Raw genomic sequence first — 13,460 nt, forward strand, 5'->3', positions numbered from 1 at the left:
CCTCTGCAGCACCAAATTCACTGCCAAGATTGAGCAAGACTGGCTTGAGAGACTTGAGACTTTCAGTAGTGTGCAGCAGGGTAGAGCTAGGTCATGCAGGAACTGACCTTGTGTCTACCACATGTCCCTGCTCTCATACTCAAGTGGCCCTGGCAAAGAAGGAAATCAGGTCAGTCTGACATGACTTATTCTAAATGCACCCAGGCAGACCAACAGTGTGCCTCGCATCCTTGGCTGGGCACTCATAGTCCAGTCCCTACAGACACCGGATACCCTTTTCTGGGTTGAGACAATAGCTTATAGAACTTGCCCCCTATGATGACTGAAAATGTGAATGACATTTACCTGTTTCCAGACTTCCAGTCACTACCAGACTTGCATGATTCCTTAAATATCAACAAACTGTGGCTTGGTAACCACCTTTGCGAGTGTTTTACTCTAGCATGTGGCTTGTCTGGGCCAATGGGCAAGGGACAAACAGGGTAGCTCAGTGTTTGATTGTGACACTCTCTTCTCTTTTGGAGGTCTTTTATCCCTACTAATCTTTATTCCAACCAGCACAGTCTAAAGATTATGCTAAAGATCCGCCCAAAGATATTAGGGGCTGTTTGTAATCACCTCAAAGCCTTAGAAGATCTATGGGCAGCTCAGAGAGACCCGCACTCTTCAGATATTTCTTTGTCTTACTCCCAGCCAGCCGTTCCTCCTGTGATCACTCAACTACAGATCTTCAAGAATGGAGCAAAATGGGATGTGCTCAAGATTTCATGACAAACAGAGCAGGGCTTGGATCCCAGCTGGTGAGGGGCAGACAGCAGGGGAGAGCAGCTGGACACAAGGGGATTCACTTGTGAAGTGTGAGAGTCCTCCTTTCCTCTTACCTTCCCATCCTGCCCTGCAGGTCTCCCCTGCACTGCCTTGAAGCAAACTATTCTTGCTCTGCCTTTGCCCATGTGAGCTGGTAAGGGTGGCAGACAGGATGGTTGCCAACCCTCAATATCCATTCCCACCCCTGCTTCCCTCCTTTTCAGGGGAATCCCTATTTTGTTGGATATCCACCTTCCAACAAAAATAGGGAATCCCTATTTTGTTGGATATCCAACTTGCCCATGTGCCTTGGAGGAAGTGGACACAACCCTGAGTGGTGCATCCTGATGAGTCTAAACTAATCCCATCCCTGTTGCCAATGATTGGGAATCAACTCTGGGCAGTAATCTGAGAGGAACATCTGCAGGATTGCTTCTAGGAGAGATCTACCCACTCTTAAAAGGACACCCAGAGAAGAGAAGGTGTTGTCTTTTTCTCAGTGTCAACAAGTCTAGATATGATGGCTGGAAATGGCTGTAGAGCTATGGGGAAAATCAGACTTCAGATGAAGCCAAGATATCCTGGATGGCAGAGAGAAAATATAAAAAAAAGCCTAGGTCCTCCTCGATGCCATCTGTGGGCTTTTGAATTAATCAACCCCAGAGCTTGCCTGCCTCTGGCCTAATTGTAATATGAGGTAATAAATCTTATTGTCTAGGCTTGTAAAGTTGGGCTTGCTACAGCCAAAAGGGAAAAAGCAAAGTGTGTGATGACGTGTAGACATCTCAGGAGGAGCTGGGAAGTTTCTGTCTCCTTTGTGGTAATTGAACTGAAGAGGAACATAGTCCTCAGTCTGAGGCTTTCGCCTCCTGTAAACACACACACGTGCTTCATGGACACACACACACACATGCAGGTCAACAGCCACGAAGAAATGGAAGCAATTATGTGAATATTCCTAAGAGAAGAACCTAGTTATGTTTAAAGCTGAAAGTACAAGGGCCCAGTTTGGTTCAGGTCACAGGGAAATGAAGCACCACCAGGTGGGACTGGGTGAGAACAAGTCAATTAAATTGTGACATTTTATTAGTATCTTGTCCTTGAGCACATGGCCTAATTGTTGCAAGTTTGTCCAGGAGAGGACTTCTGAAACCATAATTCTTTTGCTAAAACTAAAACTCATAATTTTGATGCTAAATGGTCCTTCTTCTATTCAGAGCCCATTATATAATTCAAGAGATAGGGCCTGATGTATAAAGTTCTTGTGAAGATGAAGATGATGGAGCCAAGCCTGCTGGGTTGAGCCTTGCCCAGGCCAACCTGCTATGGCCCAGGGGTCACCCTCTTATCCACCCCTCCTCAGCCTTGCAAAAGCCACAACCTTGCACCTTGTCTCAGGTGGGGTTCTCAGGGAAACAGACTCTGAGATGGAAATTTGCATACAGGGACTTTATTGTGCAGAGTATGGGGGGAGAGAGTGGTTTCAAGAACATCTGGAAGGGGACAAATGAGGGAAACAGGACTGGGCTGAGAGAGAGTTTGAGTTGGGATGTAGTAGTTGTAATGGAGATGTCAGCAGTTCCCACAGGGAGCACTGGAGCTGGGTGGACCTTCAAAGTCGTCCTGAATTAAGGTAAGGGGGTTGGGGCTTTGATCCTACTCATAGACCAGTTGTAGGATGTGGGCTGTCCCCAGGGAGTGTACATAACCTGGGCCAGGCAGTACCCTTTGGGGGAAGGAGGGAAATTCTAGGGAGGGAAGTGTAAGTTGTCAGCAGGTAACATTCTTGACCACTTGATAAGTAAGTGCCTTGGCCGTGTCCTGTAGAGGGCTCTTTATGGTATACCACAGCGTCTCCTACATATCTGGTACAGACACCAGAAAGACTGAGCAGAAAGGCTCTCTTACTCCCCTCTTTTCCCAGCACCTCCCAGAGTGCACATTGTAGGCACTTTGTAAATATTGTTGGATAAATAGCCATGGACTCCAGGGACCCAACTGAGGCAAAGATGTCCCCACCCCATCTTCAGTTTACAACTCCATTCAAATAAATCACTGTTATCTCTAGAGCTCGCAGGTATTGTTTACACCCATAGATTTGCTTCAAATCAGGGGAGAAAGGGTGATACAGCATTGGGAAAGTTTCTTAACTATTTGGGAAAATAATTAAAGTTATAGCCATTACAGCTTTACTGCACAACAAGCAACATAATAATTTCAGGTGGTTAAAGGGTTAAATACAAAAGAATTTAAACCATAAAAGAATGAGCAGAACATTCTAGGAGAATGTTTATATCAACTTGGGGTGGTTAGGCCTTTCTACACATTACTAAGCATTCAAGCATTTCTAAGCAAAAACAATAAAGGAAAAGATTGATGAATTTGATTAGTTAAAAACAAAATCCTCACTGGGTTAAAAAACACCACAACCAAAATTAAAAGGCAAATGAGACACTGGGGAAAATGTAATAAACATATATTATAGACAAAAGGTTGATGTAGAAGAAGAGTTCTCAGAAGTCAAAAAGGAAAAGATAAGCACCCCCATAAAAAATAGGCAATTGACATCAATAGGCAATTCACGAAAGAAAAATTACAGATAGACAATACACATATGAGAAAAAATTTAATCTCACTGGAAACAAAGATATGCAAATTAAATCAACAACAAGTATAGGGAATTGGGTATTCTTGTACATTGCTGGAGGGAGCTTAAATCGGTGTAAACTTTTTAGAGGGCAATTTGGCAATATCTATCAAAAGCCTTAAAAATGTGCATCCATACCCTTGACTCAGCAATTTTACTTTTAGGAATTTGTCTTAATGATCAAGGGGAATATATGTGCAATTATGTATGTATAAATATATTCAAGAAAGCATTATTTATGTTAATTAAAACTAAAAATAACCTGCATATCCAACCACAGGCAGTTGGCTAAATAAATTATGAAATATCCATAATATGGGATACTATGGAATAATTAAAACAAAGTCGTAGAAGAATGTTTACTGACATAAGAGATATAATGTATGACTGAGTGAAAAAAAGCAGGCTATAAAACAATATAGACAACACTATGAATGTGTGTGTGTGTGTGTATATATCTAGAAACATGTATTTTCCAAATGTTAACTTGATTTTTCACTTGGCAGTGGGTTACTGATTTTTATTTCCTTTGTGTTTTCCTGTGTGCAGTCCAAATTTTCTAAATTAACCAAGAATTACTTTGTTTTTAGAAAGTAAAGTGCCAAAATAATGGGATTTGGCAGAATTAGCAAAAATAATGAAATTATTAGTATTATTTGCATCAGGACTGGACCCTCAACTCTGAGAGAAGCCATACTTGGATCCGTCTCACGTTTGGAGCTGAGGACTGATAGCCAGAGAGAAACTCACCTGAGTACCACAGAAGACTCCCAGCGTGAAGCAATTGTTAGTATGAGACCATCTATTGTTTGAGGGCAGGGATGAGTCCCAGGCATCTCTGCGACTAGCACAGGACTGGCAATGAGCTGAATAAAGGTATGAATGAGCAGCATAATTAGTAAATCTGCCTTTTAACCTCACATCTCTCATGCAAAACTTACTGCACGGGAAAAGAAGAGCCCCACTCCTTGCTCCCAGAAGAGTCAGCAGGATGTTCTTGTCATCAGGAACACCTGACTCAGCAGAGGCTGTGGTCCTACGAAGATGGCCTTCCACCTTGGTTTTCTCCCTCCTGTCTGTCCCTCCCTCTGGATCTTGCTAAATTTCCCCCCAAAAACTTTCTGTCAACTTCAAGGTAGAGACAGTTGGCTGCCCTACATGATGATGTTTTGAATTGACCTTGCACCCAAGGCACAACTGCATGGAACTCCTAGGACCTTAAACATAGACCATGCTGATTTAGCTTTCCTGCTGGAAGAGATGGCAACACTGTAGTTATGCCTGGGTGGATGGATGGATAGATGGATAGATGGGTGGATATTAGGTAAGTTATCTAAAAGCAGGGGGTAGAACAGGTACTAGAAGGCACTAGAAACCGGAAGTAGGAAAGGGCTGGAAGTGACTGAGAATGTTGACTCGTGAGAACAAAGGTATTCTCTGCTATTACACCAACCACCCAACTCCAACATGTCAGCCCACCCTCTTCTTAAGGACTGAGGGACACCCCACTCATGCATAGCTCTGGTGGCTCCCACAGCCCATGTTTATCTCATGGAGAAGCCATGAAATTCTAGCAAACTACCTTCTTTTCTTGTTTCTCTCCCCACCTAGACAGTAAAGCCCTCTGAAGGTAGTAATTCGGTTTCAGTCAGTTTTCTTTCAATTGCAGGTTAAAGAAAGCCCAATCCAAACTGGATGAAGTGGAAGGAAATCTATGGCTCTTGTAACTCTTAAGTTCCAGGAAATAGGACTTGCCTCAGGTGCAGTTTGGTACAGAGGCTCAAGGAATTTCAGCATGCAAGTCCTGGTTTCTTTTTCTATCTCTGTACTTTTGTCTTCAAGGTTGGCTCCTTTCTCAGACAGGAATTTCCCCTGTGGTAGGAAGAGGGTTGTAGCGGTTCCGGCAGTCACACCCTCTTTGCTTCTAGCCTAGCCAAGGAAACATCTCAGATTCCCCAAGAAAGAATCATTGTACCTGCACGTTCTGATCAGACTTTATGCTCATCCCTGATTCAACCACCACAGCCAGTAGAAGGCCACAGTGACTTATTTAAGTTTAGGCTAGTTAAGGAGATGGTTGTCCAGAGAGAAGCAACCAGAAGAGGAGTGAAGATGCTGAGTGGCACAAGGAACAGATGCCCCTAGCAGACCATGTCCTCTTCAGTACGAGGTCCTACCACCTGACACACAATCAGCATTGATACATGTTATTTCCACAACCCCATTCCAACAGAAAACACAGCATGAGCTTGTCACAGGAGCCCTCAAGGACTTCATTCGGCCTAGCCATGGCTCTGTGTCCCGTGGCTTATCCCTCAACTCCCTCTATTTCCTTTGCTGCCTTCCTGCCAGTCCTCGGCCTGTCATACTACAGCTATGGGCAGCTGTCAGCAGGCCAGACCACCCTCCTCATTCCAGAGCATTGGGCTGGAAATGTGTGAAATTGATGCAAACTTAGAAAACTAGGATTTGGGTTTCTCTCTCTTCCTCTCAGCATGCTTTTTGCTCAACCAGCCAGAACTGGTGGTCATCAACATACCTGCCTAAATCTGTGCCATGATAATTACCTCAGTAGCAACAGTAATAGTATTCTTATTATAACTCTTATTTTAAAGATCTACAATGGACCAAGCTGTTTAAACATATCACCACATGTCTGTGCAATAACCTTGTGAAGCAGTGTAACAGGGACCACCACAGGCTTTGCTTACCTGTAGGTACAAATGGGACCACATTACTAATAACTACTCAGATTTCACAGATCGTTGTCCCCAAATGCTGGGGCATAATCTCTAGCCTCTTACAAATATTTCTGTGGGTTCCCAGGGGTCCTGTCATCTTGGCTCATAGTTGCTTTTCCTTGCCTTTTCCCTGCCTTTTCCCCCGGCTTTGCCAGGTTCCATGGTCTCTAGTGTTGCTGTTCACCAGCACCCATGTTCCTACAGTGGAACCACCAGACACTGTATTCTCTGCCACTGCACTGGAGCCTCCACTCTGCCATTCTGCATGGCAGAATATTTGAGAAGATGTCTGTCTCTTCCCCCTCTACTCTATGCCATATCTGTTAGTGAGGCCGTGATGCAGTTCTGTTTGTGCCATGATGTATTATGCAGTTGCTGAAATGGTTCCATCAATGCCCCCGCTCTCGCCTACCCCCTACACTTACCACTGGACAGTGGCATGACACCAGTGGGGACTAGGCTGGGAGACAAACATAAGTGTCAGAAACCATGCTGTACTCAAGAATCACACCTCCCTGTCCTCCCCTTTCTTTTTCTCTTTCCTTCTTTTCACACCCCCGCCCCCAACTCAAATTCAGTCCTAGGCTGTTTTACTGGGTCAAGACCTTGACATCTGATTCCTTGGGAGAATTTTTTCTAATTAGCTAAGAGTAGCCATTCAATAAATATATGTCAAATGGTCGGTTAGTTGGATTGTTGAATGGATAGGTGGGTGGATGTGTGGATAAAATGCTTTATCAGTTCTTATACCAACTAGTTTCTGATGAGCCCACTCCATATATAGCTGAATTTCATTTAGACTCAAGCTGAGGTCCTTGTTAAAGTTGGTATGATTTTTCTCCATGTTACAGATTTAAAAGCTGAGGCCCATAGAAGTTAAGTTGCTTGTCCAAAGTCATACTGCTAACAAACAGCTAAGCTGGGATTCCAACCTAGGCTTAACTGATACTCAAATCCTTTCTTTTTTCTACTCCACTCTCTCTATGGCAAGGGGTTAAGAGTTGTGGTTCATGAGGTGCATGACTTGTGCCATGTGCAGGAATTACATCACTGAGGTCCCCTCTGGAGGAGGACAACGTTAGCATTGCCCACTTCTTCGTCACTTCCTTCAACATAGCAAATCCAGGCTAAAGAAATCCATGGAAGACCCAACTCAGCAGCTGGTTGGCCTGCTCATCACAGTGGTGGAGGATGGCAGCTCCATCGGCTGAGTCTGACTTTCCCTACACATCAGCCACTTAGACAGATGTATCTGAAAGTCCAGCTCTGTTCTGCAGGTCCTTCTGACCCTACCAGCTACCACATCCTTTCCCAACTCTCTCTGGCTCAGAGGAGAAACAGCATCTCCAACACTTTTGGAGAGGAAGAGTCAGAACTTTGGGGTCAGTTTCTGGCAGCCAGCTCCCTTCTCTGAGAGGCAAAGTTAAACTCTCCCACTGCAGCCTCAGTCCCAGGACTCACGGGACACCAGCCTGGCAATGGTGGGGGATCCTGTCCCTCTAGTGAAACAGGGAGTCATGCTTGCCCCATGAGCTGGAGATAGCCCCACAGGTCCCAAGCCACAGCCTCCCACTCCTGCGTGTGTGCTCTGCCCCAGTGACAGGCTTCTGACCCAGCCCCTGGTTTTCCAGGGTCTCCTAAGTCCTGAATACTGCAGCTTTCTTGGCTGAGGCCTTGCCTCCCATTCCCTGAGATCCCCCATGCTTCTCTCCAGACTGGCTCTGATTCCCTGTTTTTGGCCATTGTCTGGGTCCCTCAGGCCCATTAAATGCATTCTCAGCCTGGTATAACCAGGAATGCCCCTCCCTGCGCCGGGCCAACTTTTTTGGTGTCAACCCACGCCCAGATCAAATGAAGTTTGCAAGATTCCTTGAGCCTAGTTTGGCTGGCATGCCCATCTCTCAGGCCCAAGTACAGTCTCTGCCCTAACTCACTGCCTGACAGAGTCCTCATCTGGGCTTAAAGTGGACCTAGGTAAATGTGTGGGATTGATGTTACGTGGGAGAGTTGGGAGATGCCTTTTGCATGAGGGTAGGTAGGGGCTTCATAAACCTATACATCTGATTCTGTAGACGAGAGCCAGACAATACCCAGGAGTAAATGCTAGGCTAGAGCCTGGACTCTTCCCTGCAAGAATCACTAAGCAAGAGTTAAGGATCAATTTCATGAGGTTGTATGCATGTGTGTGCCTGTGTGCATTTTACTAGAGGCATTTCCATCTCTTTTATTAATAACAGCATTTACTCAGAACTTACTCTGTGCCAGGCACTACTGTAAGCACGGATGCATTTACATATATTAACTCATTTAATTCACATCACACCCTATGAGATAGAGACTATTGTTATCCTCACTTTATTCTTGAAGAAAGTAAGGCACAGGGAGATTGAGTAATATGGCCAAGATCACAGAGCCAGTAACTTTGAGGCAGGCAGATCATGAGGTCAGAAGATCGAGACATCCTGGCTAACACGGTGAAACCCCGTCTCTACTAAAAATACAGAAAAAATTAGCCAGGCATGGTCACAGGCACCTGTAGTCCCAGCTACTCTGGAGGCTGAGGCAGGAGAATGGTGTGAACCCGGGAGGCAGAGCTTGCAGTGAGCTGAGATCACGCCACTGCACTCCAGCCTGGGCGACAGAGCGAGACTCCTTCTCAAAATAAAAAATAAATAAATAAAAATAAGAAGTAGAACCAGTATTTCAGCCCAGATCTTTGTGAATCCCACATCTATGCTTTGAACCTCTAGTTTTATTATTAAAATCTCAGAGACATGTGTGACCCAATAAAGGCTGACAGCGTTCACACAAAGAGAAGAAGCTTAAAAAGTAGAAAAGAACCTTCACTGGGTCAAATGCGGAGCAAGGGAGCATTAAAGAGTCAGCCTGGACTCCGGGACTGTGGTATTGTAGCTGCATTCTGCTGTCCAGGCTTGCGTAAGCTCTTTCATTTCCTCCTCGTGAGTGGAGCAGGCCTCACAATCCCTATTTTACAGATGAGAAAAGTGTGGCTCAGTGAGGCTCAGTAAACTTCCCATAACCACATACTAGTCCATAGAGGTCCAGAGATTCAAACCCAAGCAAATCCCATGTAAGTCTCAAACTGGTGCTGGGAGAGGGATGTGACTTACTCCCCACCATGGCCTTGCCCACCATGGGCAGAGGAGGTGATGTAAGAAGGGATCCTGTGCTCCCCTTTCCAACCCATCCTGCCTCTCTGCCTTGTCTCCGCCTCCCTACTCTCCTATCACCGCCTCCCCACCCACCACACCTATCCATCTTCACTTGCTGGGGATTAAGTTAGGAAAACAAAAATGAAATGAACACTGCTCTGCCGACCCATCCCTGGAGACACCGACTTAACACGGGTTTGATGCTGTTGATGATGTTCTATCGATTTCCCCTCTAATTGCTGCAGCTGGATCTATATTCATTTTCTGTCTCAAACTTCTCTTTTGTTGGTTCAGTCAGCTAAATGAAGGGCACATTTCTCTCTGTCCCTGTCCTGAAAAGCCAAAGAAGTTTCCAATGAAGAGCTCTCTTCAGAAATCAGTGAGGCCAGCAGACTGAGGACAAAGAGCGTCAGAATTTGATTACCTCTTTTGAAAAGTTGGCTAAGAACAAAGCTGGAAAAGAAAGTCTCGGGGGACAGAGTCCGTTGGCAAGAAGAGGAGATATTTCACCTTGAATTCACAGATCAGTTCATTCATTCATTCCACAACTTTATTGAACATCTACTATGGACCAGACTCCATGGTAGGATCTAAAAATATTCATCATGGCCCAAATGGACACAGACCCTGCCTTCACAAAGTTAAGTGTGAGTAGGGTGGACAGATATTAATCGAATAACCTTATTGTTATGCAATTTGTGCTATGGAAATGTCTAGGTCAACATGGAGAGCCACAGGAAAAGCTTGCTGCAACCAACCCTGACATTTCAGGTTGCAAAGCAGGCTTGGTTGCAGCAAGCCTCACCTTTCCCTTTGTCAGCTCAGCAAGCTTTCTTTTCAGTTCCACTCAACTGAAGGTATACAAAGAAGGGAGCAAAGTACTGGGGAAGCAAGCCTCCAATCTGGACAAGACTTGGTGTTTTTCTTCCAGGAGCTCACTGCATAGAGGACAGACAGAACCAGGCACATGGAACTCTGGATTGAGGCAGGCAGGGGTAGATGTTACCATAAAAGTATAGTCTGAGTGCTAGGAGAGATTGGGAAGGCCGAGATGAATCTGGCATATGCGATGTAGGAAGACTCCTCTGAAGAGGCAGCATTTGAGTAGGGTCTTGAAGTTGTCATCTAACCTTGACAGCCCTACTGCATCTTCTCAGTGCCCAGCATTTTGAAAACGCCTATGGAGGATAAAGCTAGAGGAGGGGCTAGCCACCTGAAATGACATCTGACTCCATGGAGATTCAGTGTCAGGAACAATGGGGGGACCAGATGCTGCAACAATTGTACCTGCTTGTATAGGTCTTTGGGGGGTGGTGAGGGTGCATGCAAAATCAACCCTTTTCCTTTGTAATCTGCCTCTAGCTTTGGCCCTTTGGGTAAACCTGACACCCATGTTTGGTATTCACTCCTGAATGTTCACTACTTGCTCAAGAGGCATTTGAGACTGTTCAGTCTCCATTCTTGGTATATGACAACACTTCATCATTCCAGTTTAGCCCATTGCCAGTTACTAGCCTTCACCTGGCCATTCTCCCCCACCCCCCAACTCTTTATTCATCAGGCTGGGTGAAGTGTACAGGGTATACAAGGGCGTTAGTTAAGATACACAGGTTATGCTGCAATAACAAATAACCTCCTCCAAATATCAGTGGCTTAACAAAGCAAAGAATTTTATTACCCATGCAAAGTTTATAGCAAGCTCAGTGGCTCTCCAGGACAATTCCCTTCTAATAAGCACCTTAGAGGTCTGGTGGGCTTCCGTCCTTGACTCTGATATCTTAACACATGGTTTCCCATGTTAGCAGAGAGAGCGGGTCAGTCATCTGAGAGCTTATGACTGCATTTTCCCAAAAGTGACACACATAATTTCTGCTCAGAATCTTGACCAGAATTAGTCACATGGCATGACCAGGAAGAAAAGAACTAGATATTTATGAGTTCTACCCATGTTTATCACGGTTTGTTCAGCCTCTGAACATTTATTTATTTATTTATGTCTTTATTTATTTATTCTGTCTTTTTATAGACATTCTTATCAGGGCCCCAAACTTTCAACTCATCATAGCCCAGCTTCTCATTTCTCATCCCTGTTTCTATGATCAATTCATAGCCCATGTCTCTGTCCTCACCGACATACTTCTCAGCCAGTAACTGGTAAGCTGTGATTCAAGCTCATGACTGTATATTCTGTAAAAAATTTCACATCTTTTCCTCTACATTAAACCACTTCCGTTGGAAAGGCCCATGTCCTAAAAACATTTCTGCTTTTGCTGGGACAACACAGTTGAGACATACAATAAAGGTAGAAAGGCTCAAGTACGGTAGTTAAGAGCTTAGTTTTTGAAGTGAGGCTCACATAAGTTCAACTCTCAACTCTGATGTTGATTATTTGGGTGACCTTGGTTAAATGACTTAACCTCCAATTTCACATCTGTAAAATGGGAATTGTAATAGTACTGATTCAGAGTGGTTGTGATGTCAAACAAGCTAATGCGTTAGTAAGGGCTCAATAAACAGTAGCTGCTATTAGTATTACTATAGATTTCTAGAAGTCAATATCTAATCAAGGGTTTGATAGTGTATTTCACTATCTCAATGCTGAGATGCCAGGAGAAGAGGGAGGGGGAAGCAGAAGTACTTCGGGATCTGAGTTTTCTGCAGGCTCCAAATGAGTTGCTGAGCAATTAAGCTGTTAAGAAAGCCAGGATGGTAAGGATATTTCAGGCATGCACCTCAAGAGTAATAGGGCCTGGAGGTAGGGATCAATACATCTCTGAGTATAAGGAAGAGGTTAGGGATATGGAGATATAACCTCCTTTTCAAATTCTGCAACTTCGAACTTGGACTGGCTTCAATATTGTTTAAATTAAATATCGCCATGCTTATATAATGCTCAGCCCAGTCCCAGGCCTATAGTTGATGCTTAATAAATAATAATAATGATCATTATGATTATGATTATTCTACTCCAATAAGTTAGCACATTGAAGCGACAGACCATAACAAGGCAGTATCTCCAAAGATACTTCTTCTATGAATTGTTGATCCATGTCATCAGCATGTTAGAGAACCCTCTTTCAGAGCAAAACTTCCTTTAAATAGTGTGAGTTTGAAACTATGAAATGCATTCCTTCTGACCTTGAGGAGCATAGCATTTAGCAATGGAGTTGGATATAATAGCAATGGCAATGTGTATTGAGTGCCTTGTCCTCAATACACAAATAACCCTGCAAATATCAGTAGCCTAACACAATAAAGATTGTTTATTACACATGCAAAGTTTGCAGCAAGCTCAGTGGCTCTCCAGGGCAGTTCCCTTCTAATCAGCACCTTAGAAGTCTGGTGGGCTTCCATCTTTGACTCTGATATCTTAACACATGGTTTCCCATAGTAGTGGAGAGAGCTGGACCGGACAGTCATCTGAGAGCTGATGACTGCATTTTCCCCAAAGTGACACATTATTTCTGCTCATAATCTTGATCAGAATTAGCCATCAGAATGGCATGACCTAACTCCAAGTCTTCTGTGCCTATCATAAACATTATCTTCAAATGTCAAAGATAAGCTTTGAACAAGGAGGAACAAGGTAGTTGAACAAGGTAGGTCTTATTCTCCCCCACATTATAAATGAAGAGAATTGAACCTCAATTTCCTTCACTTTAAAATGGGCACAACAAGAAGTTTGACCAACTTGTTGTGAAGATTAGAGACAGATTATAAAGGGCATGGGATTATTCTAGGCACAGCGATGTTATAGGAGATAATAGGGAAGTCACCAGAGCACAACAAAGATGTAACCATTTAGTTGCTGCCTGTACTGGGAATGTATGTTGGGTGGGTGGGTGGTGAATCAGGAGTCAGACAGCTGGAGTTTGGGATAGAGGAATTGTGTTGAGTGAACTCACAAGCAATGGAGGAGGATGGGGAAATGAGGAAGGTGAAATGAAGCCTGTGAGGTTTTTCCCAGACATATCAATCTCAGACCCTACAGGGCTGCCACCTGAGTCTGTCACAGGGCTAGAACTCGGTATGAATGTGAGACAGCTCTTTCCCTGTACCATACCTCCATCACCACTAACCAAGTCCAAGATG

The sequence above is a fragment of the Pongo pygmaeus genome, chromosome 1, assembly GCF_028885625.2.
Source record: "Pongo pygmaeus isolate AG05252 chromosome 1, NHGRI_mPonPyg2-v2.0_pri, whole genome shotgun sequence".
NCBI lineage: Eukaryota > Metazoa > Chordata > Mammalia > Primates > Hominidae > Pongo > Pongo pygmaeus.